At 38.8% G+C, this 13157-nt stretch overlaps 1 protein-coding gene across 5 annotated transcripts in view; it reads left to right on the forward strand.

The window, feature by feature from the left end:
* The window catches only part of Ntrk3 (neurotrophic receptor tyrosine kinase 3), a 375670-nt gene that overhangs the window by 261542 nt on the left and 100971 nt on the right, over positions 1 to 13157 (forward strand). The window lies entirely within an intron of this gene.

Consider the following 13157-nt stretch of genomic DNA (forward strand, 5'->3'; position numbering starts at 1 on the left):
CAGAGACCTGCAGATTTCTGATTTTGAGGCCTGGTCTACAGAGTAAGTTTCAGGACAGCCAGGGCTACATAGAGAAACCCTGTCTCAAAAAAAAAAAAAAACCAAATTAAAAAAAAAAAGGATTGATTTCCACACTTCCACATGGTAACCACCAGTTGAACCAGCACCATTTGTTGAAAATGCTGTATTTTTTCCACAGAATGGTTTTGTCTCCTTTGTCAAAGATCAAGTGACCATAGGTGTGTGAGTTCATTTCTAGTTCTTTAATTCTATTCCATTGATATACTTGCCTGTCATTGTACCAGTACCATACAGTCTTTTCCTCTCTGCTCTGTAGTATAGCTTGAGGTCAGGAATGGTGATTCCCCCAGAAGTTCTTTAAGTGTTGAGAATTGTTTTTGCTGTCCTGGGTTTTTGTTATTCCAGATTAATTTGCAAATTGCTCTTTCTAACTCTATGAAGAATTGAGTTAGAATTTTGATGGGGATTGATTGAATCTGTGCATTGCTTTCAGCAAGATGGCCATTTTTACTATATTAATCCTGCCAATCCATGAGCATGGGAGATGTTTCCATCTTCTGAGCTCTTCTATTTCTTTCTTCAGAGACTTGAAGTTCTTGTCATACAGATCTTTCACTTGCTTAGTTAGAGTCACACCAAGACACTTTATATTGTTTGTGACTATTGTGAAGGATATTGTTTCTCTAATTTCTTTCTCAGCCTGTTTATATATTGAGTAGAAGAAGAGCACTGATTTGTTTGAGTTAATTTTAGATCCAGTCACTTTGCTGAAGTTATTTATCAGGTTTAGGAATTCTCTGGTGGGATTTTTGGGGTCACTTAAATAAACTGCCATATCATCTGCAAATAGCGATATTTTGACTTCTTCCTTTCTAATTTATATCCCTTTGACCTCCCTTTGTTGTCTAATTGTTCTGGTTAAGATTTTGTGTACTACATTGGATAGGTATGGAGAGAGTGGGCAACTTTGTCTAGTACCTGATTTTAATGGGATTGGTTCAAGTTACTCTCCATTTAGTTTGATGTTGGCTACTGGTTTGCTGTATGTATGTATGCTGGTTTGCCGGTTTGCTGGTTTTACTATGTTTAGGTATGGGCCTTGAATTTCTTATCTTTCCAAGACTTTTAACATGAAGGAATGTTGGATTTTGTCAAATACTTTCTCAGCATCTAATCAAATAATCATGTGGTTTTTTACTTTGAGTTTGTTTATGTAGTGGATTATGTTGATAGATTTCCATACATTGAACTATCCCTATATCCCTGGGATGAAGCCTACTTGATCATGATGGATGATCATTTTGATGTGTTCTTGGATTTTGTTTGAGAGAATTTTATTGAGTATTTTTGCACCAGTATTCATAATGGAAACTGTTCTAAAGTTCTCTTTCTTTGTTGGGTCTTTGTGTGGTTTAGGTATCAGAGTAATTGTGGATTCTTAGAATGAATTGAATGGTGTTCCTTCTATTTCTACTTTTTTGGAATAGTTTGAATAGTATAGGTATTAGGTCTTCTTTGATGGTCTGATAGAATTCTGCACTAAAACCATCTTGTCCTGGGCTTTTTTGGGGGGGGGGGTTGGAAGATTTAATGACTGCTTATATTTTTTTAAGGGTTATGGAACTGTTTAGGTCATTTTTCTGATCCTGATTTAACTTTGTTATCTGGTATCTGTCTAGAAAAATTTCCATTTCATCCAGATTTTTCAATTTTATTGAATATAGGCTTTTGTAGTAGGATCTGATGATTTTTTTATTTCCTTGATTTCTGTTGTTATGTCTCCCTTTTCATTTCTGATGTTGTTAATTTGGATACTGTTTCTGTGCCCTCTGCTTAGTCTGGCTAAGCGTTTATCTCTCCTGTTGATTTTCTCAAAGAACCAGCTTCTCGTCTGGTTGATACAGTTTTTGTTTCTACTTGATTGATTTTAGCCCTGAGTTTGATTATTTCCTTCCATCTACTCCTCTTGGGTGTATTTGTTTCTTTTTTGTGTTAGAGCTTTCAGAAGTGCTGTCAAGCTGCTAGTGTATGCTCTCTCTAGTTTCTTTTTGGAGGCACTCTGAGGTATGAGTTTTCCTCTTAGTACTGCATTCATTGTGTTCCATAAATTTGGGTATGTTGTGGCTTCATTTTCATTAAATTCTAAAAAAGTCTTTGATTTCTTTATTTCTTCTTTGACCAAGTTATCATTGAATAGAATGTTGTTCAGCTTCCACATGTATGTAGGCTTTCTATTGTTTTTGTTGTTATTGAAGATCAGCCTTAGTCTGTGGTGATCTGATAGGATACATGGCATTATTTCAATCTTCTTGTATCTGTTGAGGCCTGTTTTGTGACCGATTATATGGTCAATTTTGGAGAAGGTACCATGAGGTGCTGAGAAGGCATATTCTTTTGTTTTAGGATAAAATATTCTATAGATATCTGCTAAATCTATTTGGTTCATAAGTTATATTAGTTTCACTGTGTCTCTGTTTAGTTTCTGTTTCCATGATCTGTCCATTGATGAGTGTGGGGTGATGAAGTCTCTCACTATTATTGTGAGATGCAATGTGTGCTTTGAGCTTTATTAGTTTTTTTTTTTTTTTTATGAATGTGAGTGCCCTTGCATTTGGAGCATAGATGTTCAGAATTGAGAGTTTTTGGTAGATTTTTTTTCTTTGATGGGTTGGAAGTGTCCTTCCTTATCTTTCTTTCTTTTATTAGATATATTCTTTATTTACATTTCAAATGTTGTCTCCTGGTTCCCCTCAAAATCCCTTAACCCATTCCCCACCCCCCCTGCTCACCAATCCACCCACTCCTGCTTCCTGTCCTGGTATTCCCCTCCCCTATACTGGGGCAGATAAGTTTAGGTTGGAAGTCGATTTTATTCGATATTAGAATGGCTACTACAGGTTGTTTCTTCGGACCATTTGCTTGGGAAATTGTTTTCCAGACTTTTACTCTGAGTTAGAGTTTGTCTTTGTCACTGAGGTGACATTCCTGTATGCAGCAAACTGTTGGGCCCTGTTTATGAATCGAGTCTATTAGTCTATGTCCCTTTATTGGGGAATTGAGTCCACTGATATTAAGAGGTATTAAGGAAAAGTGATTTCTGCTTCCTGTTATTTTTGTTGTTAGAGGTGGACTTATATTTATGTGGCTATCTTCCTTTTGGTTTGTTAAAAGATTATTTTCTTGCTTTTTATAGAATGTAGCTTCATTCCTTGTGTCGGAGTTTTCCATTTATTATCCTTTGAGGTTCTGGATTTGTCGAAAGATAACGTGTAAATTTGTTTTTGTTGTGAAATATCTTGGTTTCTCCATCTATGATAATTGGTAGTTTTGCTGGGTATAGTAGCTTATGTTGGCATTTGCCTTCTCTTAGGGTATGTATGACATTTGCCCAGGATCTTCCCGCTTTTATAGTCTCTGTTGAGGAATTTGGTGTAATTCTGATTGGTCTGCTTTTATATGTTACTTGACCCTTTTCCCTTACTGCTTTTAATATTGTTCCTTTGTTTTGTTCATTTGGTGTTTTGATTATTATATGATGGGAAGAGTTTCTTTTCTGTGCCAATCTATTTGGAGTTCTGTAGTCTTCTTGTATGTTCAAGGGCATTTCTTTCTTTTTTTTTTATTATTATTATTTTTTATTATTCGATATAATTTATTTACATTTCAAATGATTTCCCCTTTTCTAGCCCCCCCACTCCCCGAAAGTCCCGCAAGCCCCCTTCTCTTCCCCTGTCCTCCCACCCACCCCTTCCCACTTCCCCGTTCTGGTTTTGCTGAATACTGTTTCACTGAGTCTTTCCAGAACCAGGGGCCACTCCTCCTTTTTTCTTGTACCTCATTTGATGTGTGGATTATGTTTTGGGTATTCCAGTTTTCTAGGTTAATATCCACTTATTAGTGAGTGCATACCATGATTCACCTTTTGAGTCTGGGTTACCTCACTTAGTATGATATTCTCTAGCTCCATCCATTTGCCTAAGAATTTCATGAATTCATTGTTTCTAATGGCTGAATAGTACTCCATTGTGTAGATATACCACATTTTTTGCATCCACTCTTCTGTTGAGGGATACCTGGGTTCTTTCCAGCATCTGGCAATTACAAATAGGGCTGCTATGAACATAGTAGAACATGTATCCTTATTACATGGTGGGGAGTCTTCTGGGTATATGCCCAGGAGTGGTATAGCAGGATCTTTTGGAAGTAAGGTGCCCAGTTTTCGGAGGAACCGCCAGACTGATTTCCAGAGTGGTTGTACCAATTTGCAACCCCACCAGCAGTGGAGGAGTGTTCCTCTTTCTCCACACCCTCTCCAACACCTGCTGTCTCCTGAATTTTTAATCTTAGCCATTCTGACTGGTGTAAGATGAAATCTTAGGGTTGTTTTGATTTGCATTTCCCTAATGACTAATGAAGTTGAGCATTTTTTAAGATGCTTCTCCGCCATCCGAAGTTCTTCAGGTGAGAATTCTTTGTTTAACTCTGTACCCCATTTTTTAATAGGGTTGTTTGGTTTTCTGGAGTCTAACTTCTTGAGTTCTTTATATATATTGGATATTAGCCCTCTATCTGATGTAGGATTGGTGAAGATCTTTTCCCAATTTGTTGGTTGCCGATTTGTCCTCTTGATGGTGTCCTTTGCCTTACAGAAACTTTGTAATTTTATGAGGTCCCATTTGTCAATTCTTGCTCTTAGAGCATACGCTATTGGTGTTCTGTTCAGAAACTTTCTCCCTGTACCGATGTCCTCAAGGGTCTTCCCCAGTTTCTTTGCTATTAGCTTCAGAGTGTCTGGCTTTATGTGGAGGTCCTTGATCCATTTGGATTTGAGCTTAGTACAAGGAGACAAGGATGGATCAATTCGCATTCTTCTGCATGCTGACCTCCAGTTGAACCAGCACCATTTGTTGAAAAGGCTATCTTTTTTCCATTGGATGTTTTCAGCCTCTTTGTCGAGGATCAAGTGGCCATAGGTGTGTGGGTTCATTTCTGGATCTTCAATCCTGTTCCATTGATCCTCCTGCCTGTCACTGTACCAATACCATGCAGTTTTTAACACTATTGCTCTGTAGTATTGCTTGAGGTCAGGGATACTGATTCCCCCAGATTTCCTTTTGTTGCTGAGAATAGTTTTAGCTATCTTGGGTTTTTTGTTGTCCCAGATGAATTTGATAATTGCTCTTTCTAACTGTGAAGAATTGAGTTGGGATTTTGATGGGTATTGCATTGAATCTGTATAGTGCTTTAGGCAAAATGGCCATTTTAACTATATTGATTCTGCCGATCCATGAGCATGGGAGGTTTTCTCAAGGGCATTTCTTTCTTTGGATTAGGGAAGTTTTCTTCTATAATTTTGTGGAAGATATTTTCTGGCCCTTTAAGTTGGGAATCCTCACTCTCCTTTATCCTTAGGTTTGGTCTTCTCTTTGTGTCCTGGATTTCCTGGGTGTTTTGGGTTAGCGGTTTGTGTGTGTGTGTGTGTGTGTGTGTGTGTGAGTGTGTGTGTGTTTTTTTTTATATTTTGCATTTTCTTTGACTGTTGTATCAATGTTTTCTATGGTATCTTCTGAACCTAATATTCTCTTTTCTATCTCTTGTATTCTGTGGGTGATGCTTGTATCTATGACTCCCAATCTCTTTCCTAGGTTTTCTATCTCCAGAGTTGTCTCCCTTTGTGATTTCTCTATTGTTTCTAGTTCCATTTTTAGATCCTGGATGGCTTTGTTCAATTCCTTCACCTGTTTGGTTGTGTTTTTCTATAATTCCTTAAGGGATTTTGTATTTCCTCTTTAAGGGCTTCTACCTGTTTACCTGTGTTCTCTTGTATTTCTTTAAGGGAGTTATTTATGCCCTTCTAAAAGTCCTCTATCAGCATCATGAGATGAGATTTTAAATCCAAATCTTGCTTTTCTGATGTGTTGGGGGGTATCCAGGACTTGCTGTGGTGGGAGAAATGAGTTCTGATGATGCCATAGAGTCTTGTTTTCTGTTGGTAAGGTTCTTGTGCTTGCCTTTTTTCATTTGGTTATCACTGGTATTAGTTGGTCTTGCTGGCTCTGGATGGAACTTTTCCCTGCTCTGGGCCTGTAAGTCTGTGTCAGAACTCCGAGGAGACCAGGTCTCTTCTGGCAGGACCTGTGTACACAGAGCTGTGGAACAGCCCCAGCTCCTGGGTGCAGATGGAGACTGGATGGATTCTGTCTCAGCTGCTCCACTGTTCCTGTCCTCTGTGTGTTTCTGGCCGGTCTGGCTTTGGACAGTTATTGGGAAGAAAGTGGTGATTTCATCTTTGAGCCCAGAAGTGAGAGCACTCCTGGGAGACCACCTCTCTCCTGGTGGGACCTGTGTACAGAAAACTGTGGAACAGCCTTAGCTACCGGGTGATGATGGCAACTGGAAGGATCTCAGAAAAGTTTCAATAGTCATTGAACTGCTTTGTATTTCTCCTTCATTCAGTATTTGTCATTGTAATCATCCTTTTTGTTGTTGTTTTTGTTATTGTTAAGACACACAAGAACTAAAAAACCAATGTTGGTACAGTCTTGTTAAGTAAAGGTGATATTATTCTGATTTCATAATCCCCTGCTCCATTGTCTTTTCTCTGACCTATGCTGAATTTGGTGACTTAGTCTCTTTAGTCTCCTTGACCACGTTTTATGCAGAATGTGTATCACTTTAGCTTTATCATCTGTGACTGGTGTTATGACTTTGAGGAGGGACATCATAGAGACATAGCAGTATTCTTATCACATACATCAAGATATATACTTAAACACATGGGTGGCCATAAGGACATTAACCCTGATCAACTAACTAGCTGGGACATTTGCCAGGTTTTATTGCTGCAAAATTGCACAGTTCTTCCTTTTCCTGCTCTTTAGATACACACCAAGAACAGTATACTTAAGAGAGAGGAGTTAAGTTCCACATTCTTGTGTGAAGAGCTCCTGAAAAAAATATTTAGAATTCCTCTGAATGGAATATAGTTCTTTATTAAGAGAATATGGCTTGTCTCTGAGGAGCTAAATAGCCCTTTAAACAGTTTATAGATAAGATGAAATGGAAGATGAATACATGTGAGTACATCATCATTTTTTTGTATCCCAGTTTTGTCTGAACTTGTTGCAATTCTCCTGCCTCAGACACTAAGTGCTCAGATTGAAAGCCTGTACCACCACACAGCATATGGCTATATTAATTTAAATCCTAAAAATATTTGACCTTTATACAAAGTTAAAAGACAATCAAGAGACTAAGGGAACTCATTCCAGTGTATGCAGCCAAGAGAAAATTTGCATACAGAATAATTAAATTTTCTCAAATATGAAAAGAGCAACACCCACATCTTTACCTTAGAACTTTATGTTGCAATTACAAGATAATATTTGCCACTGATCAGTTTGTAAGGACAACAATATCAGACATGGAATTAGATGGAAAAATATTTCTCCACTTAGCAATTATAGGGATGAGTATTATGGACTTTGGAAAAATATTGGGCAATAGACTAAAGGATTTAGAAACCCCGAAGGAACATTCTCAAAAAGTGTGCTTTTCAAATATTTCTGTGCATAGGGAATCACCTGAAGAGCTTCTTAAAATGCAGATGTTGATTCACTGATCTAGAAACACCTTCATTTCCACTAAGCTCCCAGCTGTTGCTAAAGCTGTTAGTGCATTCACATGCTTTGAAAAACAATGGTCTAGAGCAGAGATAGCAAATGGTGCTAGTCTGACTCCTGCCTGCTTTTGTAAATAAGTTTGTGTGTGTGTGTGTGTGTGTGTGTGTGCTCTCTTTCCTTTTGTCTGTGATTGCTTTGAGGCCACACTGGCAGTATTTGGTAGGTGAAAAGGGAGTATATAGTATCCATATCCTAAAATATTTTCTACCTGGTCCTTTCTAGGAGACTTGCTAACTACTGTTCCAAAGTGTTACCCCCATAGGTAGGTAGACTTTTGTCATAAAGATTATTAAGCTTTTTTGAATAATAGAAAAATTAAAACCGACTAACAGTTGGTAGAACTTGAAAATAATTTGTAACATTAACACAATAAAAACGATCCACTAAAAATCAGTAAATAAAGAGCTGGGGATATAGCTCAGTGGTCGAATTCTTGTCTACCATACAACTCGCCCATTGTTTTGTTCCTGGTATCATAGGAAAATAAAACAACAACAACAACAACAAAAACCTAAATAAGTTAATAGATGACAGCAAATGTATCAGTATCAGAAAGCATCCTGTTTTGATTAATTTGATTGGGTAAGCCCACAAGCCCAGTATTTGAAGGGTGGGTAAACAAGTATCAGGAATGCAGGTCAAGTTACCTTTATGTTATAGAGGTAGAATATCCCAAAAGAAAAGCAACTAAAGGGAGGAAAGAATCTATATTAGATTACAGTTTCAGAGGACTAGAGTGTACCAATATGGCAAAGGCACAGCAACAGTTAGGGAAAGCATGGTGGCAAGAACAGGCATCTGGCTTCTCATATGCTCATACTTTTGTCCGTACACAGGGAGGAGAGTGAGAGAAGAGGGAGATAGGAAGTGGAATGGGGTTATATAATAAAAGCCCCACTCCTATGACACACTTTCTCCACTGAGACTCTACCTCCTAAAGGTTCCTTAACTTTCTTGAAGAGTACCATCAACTGAGGAAAATATTCAAATGTAGGAGTCTATGGGGACATTTCTTATGCAAACTTACCATTCTTCGGTTTTTAGTAGCAAGTTTGAGGACAGCTTGACTATATGAAACCTTGTCTTACAAAGCAAAGATCAATCTTATTTTAGATTTGCAAGACTAGGCAAGATAATACTATAATTTGTCTGTGGGTATGTACATCAGTAAGTATGCCTCTGTAAGTCATTTATTTCAAAACAGTGGTTAACTCTGGTCTTGGGAAACAAGTTATTGGATGCACACAGGTGAATTATTGGTCATGGTTATGATAGACTGTCTTCAAAAGAGCTGAAAATAAGGTACCAAGAAACTTAAAATTGTTAATGCTAGGCACTGGGCATATGGTTTTGATATCTATATTTTACTAATATTTTAAACCTTTGAAAAGAATGAAAAGAAACAAGAAACAGAAAAATAGAAAAAGGCACAAATGTTAAAGATATTTTGAAGTAAAGGAAATAAATGCAGATAGACTATTAACTAATACCTAGGTTTGCTTTTCTCTCAGTTGATCAAGAAAGAGATGCCTAATGACCTCATGTTATCCCTCATATAGCAAGTTATGAGAATAGTAAGATGTTTTATGATATTGCTCTAGAGTGTATGGAGTTCTTTTTGTTTAGAAAGGTGACTTTATTCATGTCATGTGATGGAAAGAATTTTGCTTTTGTGATGGCTAACAGGTCACTCATGTAAGCCAAGATCAGCCTATTATTGGGTTAATGCCAAGGATGCTTTCCTCCAGAATGGCTTTCCCCTTTTGTATGAGTCTCTTCTAGTACTCTTTAGGAATGAGCCAAGAGCTTCAAGATTTTTCAGGACTCATACTTCTGAGAATCTCAGTGTTCTTCGCATTTTTATCTAGACTTGGTTGCCTTCTCATTTGATGTCCATGAGCAGGATTGCATGAGGGGGTGCATTCATCCTTAGCCCCCTTCTGTTGAGCCAGCTCCAAAATGTATAAGCAGATTTAGTCTTCCTAGCCAGGGGTTCAGAAATCTCACTCCTTTTCCAGTAGTATTGGGGCACTGTACATTGAAGATAGGAGATTATGTTCAATATTTGTTCATGAAGCATATGGCAGTGATATTACAGGAGCAATTACACTTCTGAATCCTATAGAAGCCTTTGTTACATGGTTTTTTATGATATTGTGCGTACTGTAGGAAATGTAACAGCTGAATTTAAAATCCCTTTTTCTCACATACATCATCCATACCAGACACTGTGGATAACACAATTGGCACATTCCCTTATAGCCATGGTGTTTTGGGTAGCACACAATATGTTTCCTTTTGTTTAAGAATAACAATTATTTAATGGATATATGTGTATATATGTGTGTGCATGTATGTGTACATGCATGCCTGCGTGGTTTTGCCAGGGTACATAAATAAGGGTAATAGGCCAACTTGTGTGAATTGAGTTGTTGATCTCCTTCTACTTTATGAGCTCCCAGGATTAAACTCAGGTCCTTGAGCTTGGATGCACCTTTGTCTGCTTAGTCACCTTGCCAGCCAAAATATATTTTCTTATTGAACCTCATTTCTCAACACAGTCCCCTCCTATTCATACAGCTGTGTTTCAGAGCTGTCTTATATCTTTGAGATGGCAGGCTTGATCTTCTGCTATACATTTCCGGGACTTCCTGTGTAACTGTCAACCACAGTCAGAGAGAGGGTTAGTTTTGTATTAACAGGACACTCAATGAATGCTGGATGTCCAACTCCATGGTGTTTCTAATAGACAGCATAGTCTGATGATTGCTAAGTACAAGACTCAGGTGGAAAGAGTGGTAATTCAGGTAACTAAGTGAAATGGGAGAGGACCCCACAGAATGGTGGGATATGGTGAGTCACACAGCTCATCCACAGAATGTGGATACCATTTGCCTCAGGTGATCACTACTGCATAGAAATGTTGGTTCTGCTTTGCCAGAACTCTTAGGTTTTTTTATTTTTTAAAGAATTTACAAATAGTGATATTTTAATTGTAAAATCTTCTGAATTTTAAATGTTTGAAACTAAGTAAAACTTCAAGAAATTTAAAGAAATTCACTTGTTTGGGTTAGGAGTAGGAGGGGAGGAAAAAATTGAGATTCAACGTAAGAGAATGGGATGAGAGAGAGGAGAGAGAGAGAGAGAGAGAGAGAGAGAGAGAGAGAGAGAGAGAGAGGGGAGAGGGGGAAAGAGAGGGAGAGAGAGGAGAGGGGGAGAGAGAGGGAGAGAGAGGGAGAGAAGGCAAGTGCAATTCTAAGATCCTATGTGGCCTATGGGCTAGGCTTCCTATCTTGAATTAAAGAATCAAAGATGAATTTTAAATTATCTAGTCTGCAAACAGCAAGGCTAGTATTAGAGACTTGACAACTCAAGCTAACACTTCTGGATTTTTATTGAATTTGATTATAGGAGAAGAAAGATCTTAAATTCCAAAGAGCAACTTCCTCATCAAACTAAAGGTCCAGCACAACACAGTCATAACCCACGATCCTGAAGACATCCTCTCCATGAATTTGGATACAATAACACCCAGGCAAAGAGAGTGCAAAATATTTACCTATGAGGGAGCTTTTCTTTAACATGGTGAAATCTTCTGCCCACCCTGTTCAGTATACAGTGTACAGTGCCTAGGCCAGAATACTGGACTAATCCCTGCCCTACCCACTATCCACCCTTGTTGTGATCATGGCTGTTCTGAAAATTTCTCTTCCTGCCACACTCCTTAGTGCCTCCTCCTCATAAGTTGTTTTTCATCCTTCCTAACCTGAACCCCAGGAAATCATACCAACTGGAGTTAACATCTAGATGGAGTTTGGGATTCCATACTGGAAGGTCCCAATCCAAACAATATGTTCCTACCAGAATGAGGCAGGGGGAATCCAGGGAAAAGCAGGTCTGCAATGTGCCAGGTGACCAGAGTGCCATGGTGTGGGACTATGTGGCTCTCTAGCTGTAAGAGCTGTTTGTGAGGACAGAAAGTCCAGCCATATAACCACTGCTGGAGGGGGCAGGTTCCTCTCCCCTGGAGAATGTCCTAGCTGCCACTGCCTTGGCTTTCTCCCTACACCTCTTCCTAAGAATTGGTTTTCATTAGAGGCCTTATTTCCAAGTATGTAATTTCAACTATTTTGGAGTTAGAAATATCTATATTAAAATTCAAACTACTACAAGATAATATTAGAAGGTTTTGAAAATATTGTTAAGTTAATACAATACATGTTTGAGGATGGTGCAGGATAATTGATTGACCTTACACAATGGCTGACATGATAATGATAATGAATCTCTGGACTCTGTGTTATGTCTGCTGATAGGGACTTTGCTTTAGGCTCTTTCTTTATTTTTAGGTCTTCTGGAATCTTGGTTCAATAACAATTTACTTCTTCTTGCCACTGAAGAAAGGTGGGGAGACTTTCACAAGTATAACATGCTGACTGGGAAAGGGTAGCCCTCCTTCCAGAATTGCCTTGACCTATGTATCCCTATTAATAAAGCTACCCGTGCCCTTAACATAAGAGCCCTATGCATTTCACTTCATTCTTGTGATGTAATAACTCTAAGATGACAAATACAGTTGAAGAAAGAGGACAGGAAAGTTATCCAGTGGTACCTAAAATAAGCACTTTATGAGTAGGCTAGGTAATAAAAGGGAACAGAAGGAGAAGCCCATGTGATTCCAAAGTTAGATGAAGTAAGTGTAGGCAGGAGACACAGGAAAATGCTCATCACTATAGATGCTAGGAAGCTTCTGGCTGCTAGTCAGTCTGAAGGGTGGAAACCATAGCCAGGAAGAGATGCTTGGGGTTTATACAGCTGTTGGGAAACAGGGGTTTAAGATCTTGGACTTTCTTCTGCATTACACATCTGTGGGGACTGAGCTTTCTGTGCTGCTGAGAATATCAAGGACTTGGCTACTATTCTGTTCTTGGTTCATTGGAGGGTAGGTTTCAAGAGCCCTCACTCAATCCTTTTGGGTGTTGCACATCCCTTTCCTCCTAGCTGCATCCCTTAACAACTCCCTTTCCTTCCCCAGAGCCACCCTAGCATTTCTGGCTTGCTTCTCAGACGTAGACAATCCCTGATGTCTGGGCTCTATTCTGAATTAGAGTGTGCAAGTTCCTTCACGCTGTATAGCTGTGGGGAAAGCAGCTGCTGAGAGTTAGTTTTTTAGATTTTTATATTTTGCTGGGCCACCTGTGGGCAAGGCCTTCTTAAGAAGTGTATTTGCCTCTTTAGCCTGTTCTTTGCCCAACTAGCCCTCCTTTTACATCTCCTGTGGTCCAGGTCTTTTCCAACCTCCTCTAAGCAGATGTCTTCCCTTCATTTTCTGGGGTTGTTATGAGGAGTGGGGGCAGGGGGCTGCAGGATTTTGGAGTGGTGCCTCTTATGCTATCAAACTTCAGCTTTTAGAATCTTGGAAAAGCTCCACCCGGGAAAGAGTTCCAGAGAAAA

This window comes from Apodemus sylvaticus, chromosome 1, assembly GCF_947179515.1.
Source record: "Apodemus sylvaticus chromosome 1, mApoSyl1.1, whole genome shotgun sequence".
In the NCBI taxonomy this organism is placed as follows: Eukaryota; Metazoa; Chordata; class Mammalia; order Rodentia; family Muridae; genus Apodemus; species Apodemus sylvaticus.